This window comes from Arabidopsis lyrata (genome assembly GCF_000004255.2).
Source record: "Arabidopsis lyrata subsp. lyrata unplaced genomic scaffold ARALYscaffold_6, whole genome shotgun sequence".
Lineage (NCBI taxonomy): Eukaryota > Viridiplantae > Streptophyta > Magnoliopsida > Brassicales > Brassicaceae > Arabidopsis > Arabidopsis lyrata.
Window position 1 is genome coordinate 18,713,254 of NW_003302550.1, and position 15,246 is coordinate 18,728,499.

General features: G+C 32.0%; 1 pseudogene; it reads right to left on the minus strand.

Moving 5' to 3' along the window:
* Positions 1–7,300: 7,300 nt before the first annotated feature.
* LOC9310608 lies at positions 7,301–14,942 on the minus strand (annotated as a pseudogene).
* Between the last annotated feature and the right edge of the window lie 304 nt (positions 14,943–15,246).

The following is a 15,246-nucleotide window of genomic DNA, read 5'->3' on the forward strand; positions in this document are numbered from 1 at the left end:
CTTCTCAACTTCAGGATTTATTTGCTAATTGTGATCCAAAAATGTATATATAGATGTTATTCGGTGAAGTTTTTATTTTTTTTGACCAAATATGAGACTGTATAACCATGTTAAGGAATGTCCAGTTTCTTATAGCCAAACAAGAGTTAGTTACATTTATACTATATCATGCTGATAACAGTATTTGATTGTTCGGTAGGATTTGGTTTTAGTTGGAAATCGAATTATGAACCCATACTTATTCTTTAAGACCAAAAGAATCTTTCAAAGATTATTCTTTAAGCACGCCAAGTTTATTTTCGGAATAATTAGATTGTATGTCCTAAATTATATTAGAAATTTGAAATGTATACTAAAATTTTAAAAATTCGATATGAATCTTCTTCTTTTTCTAAAAAGACATTTTTGTCCTTAATTAATAACCGAAAATTCCAAAAACGAAAATAAAATAATTTGATTAGTTAGTTTTTACAAATATTATTTAAAATTCAAAATTAAACTTCATATTAAAAAATTATATATTCAAAAAATTTATTATTATTTTGTGAAAATCTTAGATAATAATGAAACTAAAACTAATAATCATGATATAAACGGTGACTTTTAATTATATAATAAATTATCAAGATTTTGGGTTGATGTAGTAAATATTTTGGATAATGTTTGGTTTAATATTAACTACGAATTTTAATTATATATAATTCAAAAATATGTTTTAGATTTTTCATAGTTAATATTTTTGAGATATATATATATATTAGAAATGATATGTTGCTTAGTTGGATAAACCTTCAATGATATATTGCTTAGTTGGGTTAGATAGATTCTTATATTGAAGCAATTTTAACAAGTTGAATTTTGTGAAATGTGAAGGTTTTTCAATTTTAGGAGCTGCTCTTGCTTAGAGAGCAGTTAAAGAATCTATCTATAGGATGGTAAATGGGACACCAATGACACAAGACAATCAACCTGCAGTATCTTCTTTCATGTCTAATGAAAGTGCAGAAACATTAGCTCTTGGATTATGTGAAATGCGTGGAGCTGCTCTTAAATTTGGGAAAATATTGAGTATACATGATGAGGGTCTTGTTCCTGCTCTGGTAAATAGCAAATCCGAACCATTATCGTTTTGTGGAAGCTGAAGCTGTGTGGAAATAGTTTTGGGATTAAAGAGATTGTTGAGTAGAGGAAGATGAGGAAAATATTTGTTAAGAGTAAGATAAGTTCGTCGTCGTCATAGATTTCAATCGTCAGCTCCTTCGGCTTGTAGCTTGCAGGTTTTCCACAGGTAGAGTCTGCAGCTAATGCTTCGTCAAGAGTTTGCTACAATTTTCCATCGACACGCAAATTACAAATCCAAAATTGGCTACTTAGATGCTGGTTTCAGAAATTTAGGTAGACCTTCCTAAACTTCAGGGACGTCTTCCTTAACATTATGAAATTCTTCCTAAATTTTAAGAATGTGTTTTTGAATCTCTTTATTTATGTTTTGTAATGTATCAAAGATTACTCCATCAGTGAAGCGTAATGTACATACAATTTACAAATCCAAAGTTGGCCACATAGAGGTTGTTTTCAGAAATTTAGGTAGACCTTCATAAACTTCAATGATGGCTTCCTAAACATTCTGAAATCCTTCCTAAATTTTTAAAAATGTGTTTTTGAATCTCTTTGTTTATGTTTTGTCAAATGTATCACATATTACTCCATTAGTGAGGGGTAATGTATCACAAACTCATCTATGTCCCAACTTTAGGAAGGCAAGCTACTGTGAAGTTATAAAATCTCCTTTTATGTCATAATGTGTTTCGTGTTTCATAGAAATATATACGTTCGTTTGTACAAGATCTTATAATTAGAAGCTTGGCTCACTGGTTACATGTTTTATTACAAAATCAATAGGTCCTGGTTTTAATCATGGTGGAACTAACTATTACAGTTTTTTGTTTAGGGAAGTCCTTCCTGAATTTCAAAAATTGTTTACTTTTGCATAGTATGCCTCGTATTAATCACAAATTACACATTTTTTGAGGGTCAATGATCTATAAAATATCTTTTTTTTTATCATGATGTGTTTCGTGTTTCATAGAAATATATACGTTCGTTTGTACAAGATCTTACAATTAGACGCTTGGCTCACTGGTTACATGTTCAATTACAAAAACAATAGGTCCCAGTTTTGAATCCTGGTGGAAGTAACTATTACAGTTTTTTTTTTTTTTTAGGGAAGACCTTCCTGAATTTAAAAAAATTGTTTACTGTTGCATAGTTTGCCTCAAATCTTTCACAAATTACACATTTAAGATGCAAAGGATATGCTGAGAGCATTATGTTGTTAAAAAACCACAATTTTTTCAAATAATGAAATGTGCTTTTCATCTCGGATTCCCATTTACCCGAATCACCAGTTAGTTCAACAAATTTTTCTTCGATCCTTCGTTTACCAGCAGCTAATGGTACCCTAATCGTATAGTCTTCCGCTTTTAATTCAGCGATTACAAGCTCTAGAAAAATTCGAGTTGTTCTAGACGTCCATTTATGCTAACCACATTTTAAAATTTTAAATAATCACAATTATATTTTAAGAAATATATATAGATAAAACTATAAAATGATATAAAGAAAATATTAATAAACATACATTGCGTCTTGTACCGCTTGCACTTCTACTTGATGTTCCTTCACCAGCATTCGATCGTCCTCTACCGACTGTTCCGCGACGACCTCTACTACGTGTTTTATCTGACATGCTAGTCATCTTCATAATATATAATAAAATTAGTAAGATCTAAAATCATTAGTTAAACAATTTCTACTTAAAAATTACTTGAATCTTTCCATATTATAGAAATTGTACTACTTAAAATATAAAACACTTAAAAATATTCTAATCAAAACAATTTTTAATTTTTTTTTTGGCATCGAACGTTCTTAATATATATAAATATATATATTATTCCAACAAAATTATTAATTATATAAAATAAATAAAATTTTAAGATATATATAATTTGACTCATTCAAAATAAGTGCTAACAATAAAAACAAAAATTTCCTTAATTAGTGCTACAAAAATAATTAATTAAAATAAATTATAGAAATGAAATATAACATAAATAAATTCATAATACATGTGATGGATAAGAAATTGAAAAGTACCTTCAATATTGAGTTATAAAAATTCTAGAATTAAATATTATTGAAAACATTTAACAAAAAAAAAAATTCTCAAGATTGTTTTTGAGGGGATAGAACGTTTGTAATTGGGTGTGTAAACTATGAGAACAAAGTACTCCTATTTATAAGCAATATACATTTCTCTCGTTTTCCTCCACTGGTTTTATAATAAATTATTAAAAGTTGATTTATCACTTTGAAAAGTGTGCCTCTTATCTATATGATATTGTTCCACTTGCTTTTTAGCGGATGACTGATTTATGCTGGTTTTTGTTTTTTGGAAGAATTATTTCTTTTTCACTGTTTTGTTTTTCTTCGTGACTCGTAAAAAGAAAATATATCTAGGAAGATTTTTTTGTTTAATGATTTCTTTACTTCTAAAAAAGTCATCCAGTCATACCCTTTCTATAAGTTGTTTCATAGTAAACCCTAAGAAATTGTCTACAAGTCGTCATAACAAATTAAGATGGAGAATGAGAGCTCGGCCGCCAAAGTATATACCACCACCTCAAAGGTCGTTGTCGTTGCCGTATCAAACAAGAAAATCAAAGAAGAGCATAATATTCAACATTATATACTTTCTTTTAGAGATAAGTTATAAAATAGTCAGAAAATCGGTCATTTATACCCGACTTAAACTCAAGTGTTCAATTCATACTTAACATTTTTTTAAGTACTAATATATACCTAACTTTTTAACAAATTCAAATTTCATACTCGAATTTACCAAATCATGCAAAATTATACATTATGCTGATATGGATGCCACGTATTTGATGATGTTGATGACGTAGTTGCCACGTCCTTGATGACATCGTTGCCATGGCATCATTACCTTTGAAAAAAAATATCTTCATCATCAATATTATTCTACGAAACTGTAAAAGAATTATTTGTTTGATGTAAAGATTTATATACTTCCTTTCGATACTTATAACCATTATTTAAATCAAATCTAATATTTAAACTGAATCTAATATATAAACTGTGTTTTAAGAACAAAATACAATTTCTTATTAATTGCCATTGGCAATTGGGATTTTTTGGATACATAAATATAAGCTAAGATACAAAAACAATATTATCACTAATGAGAAATTGTATTTTGTTCTTAAAATAAAATTATTCTAGTGGAAATACATGTAAGTATTTTTTCTTCTTTTTTTTTCTTCAACTTAAAAATGTCTTTCGATGAATATACGATTATTGTAGGGTTTATGTTCTTCATTGAAAGCGATTTGAAGATTTTTAGAAGATGAATTACGAATTTTGGGTTTATAAACTCGGTTTAAATAATAGATTCGTTTGGAATATTGGTTAGAAGTCTCAAAAATAAGATTTTAAATGCTTACATTAAAAAAAAATTCATAGTTCCGTCGGATGATAGTGATGGAGAAGAAGAAAGGGAAGAGAAATTAAAAATATTTTTATTTTGTTTAAAGTGATGATGATGTGGCAACGACATCATCAAGGACGTGGCAACGACATCATCATCATCAGCAAAGATGTGACATCCACGTCAGCATGATGTATAATTTTGCATGATTTAATAAATTCAGGTATGAAGTTTGAATTTTTTTAAAAGTTATGGCATATAAGAAAATGTTAGCTATGAATTAAACACTAGTTTAGGTCGGGTATGAAATGGCCGACTTTCCTAAAATAGTCACTTTTTCAAACTTAATTAGATAAGTGATACGTTCACTATTTACAATTGGGAAAAATCCCACATTTGCACTGTAGGAACTTTTGCCCTGGCCCATATAACATTCAAAATATCAACTATTTACCATCTAATGCCATTAACGGTCTTTGCGAAGAAAGATATTAAAAATGAATTGTTCTCTCTTTTTCTCTTCGTAACAACTCTATTGCCATGAATTTTTTCTTTTTTTTTTTCTTTTTTTTTTCTTTTGCCGACGATATCTCATTAAAGGCTAATCTCTCTCTTCAACCTTGTCACTTCTTTGAGGCGCTTTGAATTTATGCCCTAAAACTATCTTCACTGTGACTCTGCCTATGCAAAATCTTCATCTCCGATTCCTTTGACGATTGAACCAGCGCATAAGAAAGGAGATGCTAGCATTAAGAACGGACATAATTCTCCTGGTCAATGACTCGGTGTCAATATATACGGAGACCAAGTCACTAAACCTGGCGCCATCATTGTTCGTCAACATGGCCCTAAGGTAACACTTAAGGTAACACTTAAGATTACCAATCTTAAGATTACATTTAAGATTCTTCCAATTGAAATTTATTGTTCAAGTAGGAATGCAAGCTAAAGAGGGTCTGATTTAGATGTGGCTATTCGCTGGAATTCAACATATCACATGCTCTCTAGAGCTATAAAGTTTAAAGATGTTCTAAGGAATCTTGCAGATGTAGAAACAAGTTACAAAAGCTTTCCTTCTGATTTAGAGTGTAGTAGAGGAGAGTTGATATGTAAATTTTTTAGGCCATTTTCTAAAATGACAAATCTGATTTCAGGTTCTTCTTATCCTACAGCCAATTTATATTTTATGCAAGTTTGGAAGATAGAGTATTGGTTGAGAGTTCATGAGTATTCAGCGGATGAGACTATTTGTTAAATGGTGGAAATTATGAAGCTTAAGTTTGAAAAATACTGGGAACAGTATAGTGATATTTTCACAATTGATCCAAGATTGAAATTTACATGTTTAGAATACTGTTTCACTACTCTAGATTCATCAACGAGTAAGTTCAGATTGGCTCATGTGCGTTTGAAGATGTATAAGCTTTTTAAAGCTTACAAGAAACGTCAAAGTAGCACCAGTAGCTCCTCTTCACAAGTAGACACTTTGAAAGAAGACATTCCGGCAGGTTATAGTGTTTAGCTATTTAGCCACTGTTTGAATTCTAAATTCTTATTTTAGCCACTGTTTTTGTAGTTTTAATCTGATTTTGCACTACTTATTGATAGCATGTTAAACTTATCAGATTAAATGCTCAAAGTGTCTGTTTGTAAACTTATTTAGCCACTGTTTTTTATTAGATGCTCAAAGTCACTGTTTTTGCTTGTTAGAGTTTATTGTTCAACGTGTATTAGCCACTGTTTTGTAAATTGAAGTTATCTGCTAGTTAAAGTTTATTGCTCAACGTGTATTTAGCCCCTGTTTGTAAATTGAAGTTATTTGTTAGTTAGAGTTTATTGCTCAACTCGTATGTTCTGCAATAACTTGTTGACCGTTAAGCTTGTAATGTTTGTTTAAAATTTTACAGTAGCTTTTGTATCTCATATGTTCCATTTGTTTGTATATTTTCTCAGGGATTTTATGCATTTTTCTCTCAAAAAGCTGGTAGTAGTGGAAAATCATAATTAGACTTATATTTAGGTGAACCAACACTAGATATGATTGCTTTTTGACATTTGAATGTCATAGCATATTGGAAAGAGAACTCTAGTCGGTTTAAGGAGTTGTCAAGCATGGCTTGTGATGTTCTCTGCATTTCGATAAAAACTGTTGCCTCTGAGTCATCATTTAGCATAGGCAGCCGACCGAGTCCTTAGTAAATACAGGAGTAGTCTTATTCCTCAAAATTTCCAAGCCTTAATCTGCATAAAGAACTAGCTGCGAGGCTTTCCAGAAGAGGGAGAGGAAGAGGAAGAAGAAGAAGAGAAAGAAGAGGAGAAGGAAGAAGCTTAAGATTGTTGCAATTGGTCATGTTAAACTTTTTGGATTATTGTTGTGTTAAATTGTTTTTATGATGTCTCTCTTTACAATATTGGTCTTAGTTTTCGAATGGCGCAAGCGGATCAAGCGGTACGGATCAGGCAGATCAAACGGTACGGATCAAGCAGATCAAGCGGTTCATGTAGATCAACTGTGGATCAAGCATATTAGGCGGATCAAGTAGAAAAAGTGCGGATCAAGTAGTTCAAAAGCGGTTTCAGTAGTAAAAATAATTAAAAAACAATGAAAGTTAATATTTTAAATAAAATAAAAATAGATTAAAGAATATTAATAAAAAATAATTATCTTTTTAAAATTGAAAATTATTTTAATATATATATCAAATATACAATTTTGTACTAAAAATTAAAAATGATTGCTTCATTAATTATAAGAATATTATGTATATATTTTCAGGACAGATGTAATTATATCGAACTTTAATTTAATATAAGATAAATATAATTATGTTTTGTACATGTTATACATGAAATATTATACATGAAATAAATACAAAATAACACATAAAAATGACTGAAACTTCTACTATCCAGTATTTTTATCTTGCCATAGTTTATTTGCAATATATTCTTTGATGTTTGCCATTACATCTCCATCTTCTACCTCTGCTGCTTCCATATCATCTTGATCAGTTGCACCGTCTGTGTTGCTATTCTCAGTGTGTCCCATTCTTTCAGAGAAATCTTCATCTGGAAAATTTGAAATTCTAATAAAATTATGTAGTCCCATTGTAGCAATTACCACTCTTTTTTGCACTTCAATATTATATCTAGAGAACTCACAAAGAATCCTCCACTTTTTCTTCTAAACACCAAATGTCCTCTTAATAACTGACTGCAAAGAAGCATGCCATCTATTAAACAATTCATGTTTATTCCTCGAAGGACGATTAGTGTTAAATTGTGACATATGATACCTTACTATCTTGTTTCGTGAAGATCTGTACAGAGCCAAAAATCCTTTTTTATTTGGATAGCCAGAATCCACAACATAGTACTTGTCTGCCGGAGGCATTGGAAATTCAGGATCATTTTCTTGTGCCATCGCAAGAAATGCTGTATCACGACATGATCCAGGTGCTCCATTCTAAACATATGTGAATAACATATTTAGATCACATATTGCCATGATGTTAAAAGATGTTCTATCATGTCGATTCCTATACATTCTTTGCAATGCAGGTTTCACTTTAACGCATACATGAACCCCATCCATAGCTCCAACAAATCCAGTAAAATATTGCCCATATCTGTCATCCAACTGCAGCCGTTCATGAATCATATGTAGTTCTTGTGTTGTTGAAGTTTTGATATAATCACAAGCAAGTAATTTAGTAGCTGTCAGAACTTCAAAAAACTTTCTCTTCACTGTTTCTTGATTCCGTCCAAACCGTAATCCAACATCTCGTTGAACTTCACTGTGCCCACATATCCGGAGAAATATAGCCACACTCTCTTCGATGCTTACATTCAGTGTTGGTTGTAATCCATAATTGGTTTGTAGAATACGACACAATGTTGTGAATGCATCAAGTGACATCCGTAGCAACTATAGACAAGCAGCATTATCTTCTTGTAGTCGAGACCAAATGTTTCTCTATCCTAGACCGCAATCTGTTTGAACAGGTACTCTTTGAAAATATCGTTCATAGTAATTCAATGATGGTTGAATTATCAACTCCTCAAATTGCTCATTTTCCAAACTCCACAACTCGATTCTCTCTTCATAACTTAGAGTGTGTGGACTTTGTGATCTTAATTGACAGATACGAAAAGCCTATAATTCAATAAACAAGAAATAAAAGAAATATTAGATCAATAATAAACACAATTCATTAAAAATTCATTAAAAATTCATTAAACATATAAAATTATATAAAACATATAGTGATTTGTTAATTAAACAAAAACATAAGCTCTCACACTAATCTTTATCTCCTAAACCACTTTGTTGACTTTCATTTAAATCTAGTCTTTCTTTGGTTCCCCAAATATTGAATAATCCTCCGGGTCTATGTGATCGTGGTATCCGTCGAGCATTTGCATCATGTAAATCTTCTATCCGACCTTCCACTGAAAATCCATGTTGCACAGTTTTAGTAGGTCCTAGTTGAGAGCATTTGGTGATGAATCCCATTGTGAAGCATTTGATTGAGAATCCCATGGTGAAGCATTTGATGAAGAACCCTACGGTGGAGCATTTGATGAAGAACCCCATTGTGGTGCATTTGTTGAAGAACCCCATTGTTGAGTATTTGGTGATGAACTCCATTGTGGATCATTTGACGAAGAACCCCATTGCGGTGGATTTGATTGAGTATCCCATTGTGAAACATTAGGAGATGTGTCCCACTGCGAAGCATTTGACGAAGAACCCCATTGCGGAGGATTTCGAGGTGTACCCCAATGTGGAGGATTTGGAGGTGTCCCCCAATTTGGAAGATTTGGAGGTGTCCCCCAATTCGGAGGTTTGGAGGTGTTCCCCAATTCGGAGGATTTGGAGGTGTACCCCACTGCGGAGAATTTGGAAGTGTACCCCATTGCGGAGCGTTTGGAGGTATATCCCACTGCGGGGCATTTGGAGGTGTACCCCATTGTTGAGAACCGTGACCCCACTGTCCATGTGAAGTTTTCCCCCATGAATTGTTACCACCAGAGGATGGACTACCCGAAGGAAAATAACCCGAACTTGGACTTCCAGAGTGTGGAGTTGTGCCTACCCGCTTCTCAATAAAATACTTACGCCAAAATCTGTCTTTTTGAAGTTAACGCATGCTATCACACCAAAATTCATTGAATTTTGGAACTCCCATGGCTTCACATATTTTTTTTGCCTTACTGAATTCAGCAAAATCTTCTGGGTCAAAAGCACGTGGACGTAGTTGTGCAAAAGTTTGGCGTTGGAATTCTCAAATCCAGTCATTGTATCTGTCAAGGTTGTCTCAAAGGCTTGTTTTCTACGGGTACCTCGGGAACCACTTGCGATAGCAACTCTTGAGCTTCCTGCACCTCTTTGTGTATTACTTGCACGGCTTACATTCCCCGTTGTTGAGTTCTGGAAGAAGGAATTCAGGTCGCATCCCGGGTGAATTCGGTTGAAGGACGTGATTCATCGTCAATGTTAACACGATACACCTCTTCATTTTCTTGTGTTTTGGGAACTTGAGTTTGTTCCCTATCACTTCCATCTGTGTCTGAATTCACATGCTCTTCTTCATTATCTACACCCTCGTACATCATCTCTACTCTTCTTTGGTTTACAGAATATTGAGGTTGTGAATGAACATCATATAATGAGAAACAACGTTCCATCACTTCCCAAAATTCTGGTGGTTTTCGATGAAGTGATTTTATTATTCTACATAGGCCTGGGCATGTGGGTATTCGGGTCGGGTTCGGGTCGGGTCTTTCGGGTTCGGGTTTTTCTGGTTTAGAAATTTTGGACCCGTTGGGTTATATGTATAATTTCGGGTCGGGTTCGGTTCGGGTTCACTTCGAGTCCAGGTAATTCGGGTATTGGTTAAAGAACCCATAAATAACCAAAACTATTTCGGGTTTGAGTACTACTTACCCAAACTTTGTCCAAATATACCCAAACATACATAAAAGTACCCATAAAACCCGAAAGATCTGAAATTATAACAAGTTGTTCCTTAAGACAATAATATAAAACAAGAAGTAAACCTTGTTTTGAGTTTGTTCCATAATTTAAATCATTAAACAAGTCATAAATTCAAGTTATTAGTGCATATATGTCCTCATATGTGTATATATGTTCGGGTAATAAAAAATACTCACGGGTATTGGGTTCGGTTCGGGTAATACCCGATACCCACAGTTATTTGAAAACAGAACCCGATCGGGTAATCAGCCAGAACCGAAATAGAACGGGTTTGGGTATTTCGGATCGGGTTCGGTTTGGTTCTTCGGGTTCGGGTATTATGCCCAGGCCTAATTCTACACCCCTGTTAAAAAAATTATAAATTTTTTATACATCTATATTAGTTAAACAAATATTTTTGGTAATGAGATAAATAATAATTAATTACCGCTTCATGGTCTTTCCACCATTGTTGAAATGCAGATATCATGGATATTGTCGGATCAACTGAAATGCCGGTGGACGTTTTCATAAGAGCTTTCCACTTCTTATATTGAATTCTTCATTGAACTTTCGAGTGATAAACTCTCTACCATAAGGCGTCGGATCTTTAAGAGAGTAATTATTCATGGCTAGTGTTTCGGCATACAATTCAATGAGTCTTCTTTTTCGTTGATAAGTCCATTTAAAATTAGCTTCACTCTACGATTTTAAGAACATATATTTATAATTTAAATAAAAAAAAATATGAATACATTATAAATTCTAAACTAATTACAATAATAAAAAAATTACCCGTGCTGTTATTTGATTATGAGCACTTGTGTTGCCTTCCTCGAAAGAATTTGTGTTTCCTCGACGATTTGATGCCATTTCTACAATCGACTGGTTAAAAATAAGAAAAATTTACTCAGATGTTATAGAAAAATATGTTTATTATTAGAATATCATATATCTTTTAAAAATTACTCATATGTTTTGAGCATTTGTGTAATTACAATTAACACCCTTATTAGTTTTTTTTAATTAATAATTCTTAATTCGTTTTTAATTAAAAATAATAAATAAAAATTTGATTATCCATGTCATTAATCCACATCACCAATCCCATACTCCTCAAACTCACGTTATTTCTCCTCTTCTCTTTTTTTTTGTCTCCAAATCCAAGAAAAGCTTTTAGATCTAATATTTTGCAACTAACTTGGGTACAACATTGACAGAGATCTTCAAATTGCAGGATTGGGCTGGATCTTCTTATACCTCACAGCCGCAACGCTTGCCATAGGGTCCCAAATCAAAAGCTTCGTCAGATCTACTCGCAACCTCGCTAACGAAAAAAGTCATCAAAAATCAAAACCCAAATCAAAGAGATCTATGGAATTCTACATGATTCGTTACAGGTTTGAGTTGAAATCAAGAATATCTACTCTTTTACTTTGATTTTACATGTCTCTCGTTTAATCTTCCTCTCAATCGATCTATTTGGAGACATTTCTACTTCTATCTATGTTTTGATTCATACGGTTTAGTCTTCCTCCTATGTATCCCTCAAACATATTTTTACGAATCTTAATTTGATTGTCGTTATTTGACCAATAAATTTCATATTGTCTTCTCCAAAAAAAATGTTGCTTTCCGATCTGTATTATAAATCAGCCGTAAAGTGATGTAACTCAGCCGTAACATGTATTTTACACAACCTTTCGTCTTCCCTGAATGATAACTCAGCCGTGACATGTAATTTACTGAACCTTTCGTCTTCCCTGAAGCATATAATTCAGCCGTAACATATAATTTACACCCATCTTTCGTCTTCCCTGAAGAATATAACTCAGCCGTGACATGTAAATTTACCGAACCTTTCGTCTTCCCTTAAACATCTAACTCAGCCGTAATGTAATTTTACCGAACCTTTTCGTCGTCCCTGGAACATATAACTCAGCCGTGACATGTAAATTGACCAAACCTTTCGTCTTTCCTTAAGCATATAACTCAGCCGTAATGTAATTTTACCGAACCTTTCGTCTTCCCTGGAACATATAACTCAGCCGTGACATGTAAATTGACCAAACTTTTCGTCTTCCCTTAAGCATATAACTCAGCCGTGACATGTAAATTTGCCGCCAAACAATAAGAGACGCAACATTTCGTCTAACTTTATCATCGAGCACCAACTTCACAAGTTTTTCGTGCGTTGTTTCCGCATCTTTCTGCACAACTCTACACCCTCTGTCATCGGTGTTAAATATGTATTTGTGTTTCTATACCCAATTACCGGAACCGGATCAACCATATCGGGAGAAGAATGAAAGAAATTGAAGAAGAATGAGGAAGACGATGAGGAATTGCAAGTTCCGGTGATGTTAAAAACTCAGGTGAAGAAGACGTGTTGAAAAAATTTGGCCCTATTTTTTTGTCCTTTGATGATGATGACATGGAATGTTGCATCCACGTCATTTTTTAATTGATGAAGTGGCAAGTAAGCCACCAAACGAAAATGTAAATCAGCTTAATTAAACCAGCCATCAAACAAAATTTTAACTTAGCCGCAACATGAATACTATTACAGTACAATAAGTAAAAAACAAAAAAATGGCAGCGAAATTCAGCCGTTTACTGTCGTAACTCAACCAAAAATATTTAACTCAGCCGTGTCGTTTAATAAGTCGGCTATCAATGGATGCTATTCTAGTAATTAATCTTTCGCTACTAATTCAGCCGTAATATGGCCGAGTTTTCCGTTAATCCAGCTCATTACGGCTGATTTATGACACTCGAACATAAATCAGCTGTAACGTCATCCCATAACTAAGCCGTCTTTGATAACTCAGCCAGCCGGAGAAAGTTAAGTCAGCCGTGTCGAAGCAATAACTCAGCCAAAAATTTGACAAATCAACCATCGGGTGAAAACTCAGCCGTAACTTATGCTGGGTTATGCTCGAAAGTCAGCCGTTTTATCATAACTCGGGCAGATTTCAGTAAGTCAGACGTAACTCCAGGCTGGATTATACTCGTAAGTCAGCCGTTTGCTCATAACTCAGCCATTTTTCTTAAATCAGCCGCAACATACCGTAACTCAGCCGTCACTGCCGCTATATCGTTTGACGGCTGAGTTCATTAATACACGTCAGCGATTTCTGACGTGGCGACGCGGCTTTGCTGAAGTGGCAGTGGCATTCTTTGTAATTACGTTTTTTCCTGTAACGTTTAACAGGGGCACGTTGGGTATAAAAAATATACCCAAAATATGATAGTAATATAAAAAAGATCTGTATGTTTCTAGTAATTTCATATAAAATGTTATACATCTGAGTAAAGTTCCCTAAAAATAAAGTTAGCATATTGTATTATTTAAAATTTTTATAATAACTTGTAACATAATAAAATAGCATAATCCTTACAAACCAATATATTTAAATTAAACTAATTTACTTATAAAATTGTGTGGTTTATAAAATTTATCTAAAATATTGTAGTTCATATAGAATAATTTTTTTTTTTTAATTTAACACATTAGTATTACAAATCAAAAAAGTTTTTACATTTAAACTGTTTTATAACTAAAATAATAAAAAGGTGTTGTGAATTTAATTTATTTGTTATTTAATATCCCATTTAATATTTTATACATTTATTTAATAAATTTATTAACAATATATTTACTAGCTTAAAAAATAATAATTGCTAATATAAGATTCACTGTAAAATTTATATCCTACTACTATATAATAGTTACTTAAATTTTAAAAATAAATCAAAATGTAAGTTCAACTTTTTTTTATAATTTTATAACTTATTTTACAAAATTATAAGTAATACATTCATATTGCAATTAATGAGCATTTCTAAAATTAATAATCATTTGTACGTAATTTAATTTTAAATTTTCTATTATTTTTGAAAAATTCATATTTCAAAAAATAAGAAATGTATTTTGATTTTAATAATCTAAAATTACTTTAACTTCAAATGTTCTTTTAAATTTTTATAACTCATTTTATAAAAATCACAAGAAATACATATATTTGTGTTACTCACTTTTAAGCTATGTTCAAAAGAATATATGTTATTAGCCATAACTTTTTATAAAGTTATATCACTTTTAAGCTATTTTCAAATCAGTATTGTAGATTAGAGGAAATTTGTAAAATCTCTCCAAAATTTTAAATATTTTCAAAACTCTACTTTTTAATATTTGAAAACTAATTTTTTGTAAATATATCATTTATAAAATTAATCATAACAGGTCTTAATTTTTATTTTCTAACTATGATATATATCTTAATCCTTTTGTTTTTATTGTATTTAATTTTTTATTTTATAATATCTTCTTCATCTTCATAATTTGCAAAAAAAAAAAAGTTAGGGATGAAAAACAAACCTAAACTCCAAGCTAATGCAGAGGAGAAAAAAATCGTGCCCTTTTGTTTTTTTGATTGTTTGTTCTTCAAGTACATACCTTATGAAGATTTTTAATATATTAGAACCCCTAACACTTAAGTAGGTAAAAAAAGAAGGTTGGTATATCACGTTTTTTTTTTGCTGATTATCATTTCATTTTTTTATTAATAAAAAAAAACATAAATGCACCGCAAACACGCCACACCACATGTAGTTTTACTGTTCAAGGCATTTCAATCTTCTTTCTTCACAAAATCTGGCCCGCTTATACAGTAAGTATTTTTTTTTTTTTTTTAATTGGACTGTCTTTTTGTACCACCTTTTATTAGATGAATTGTGACAAAACCATAGT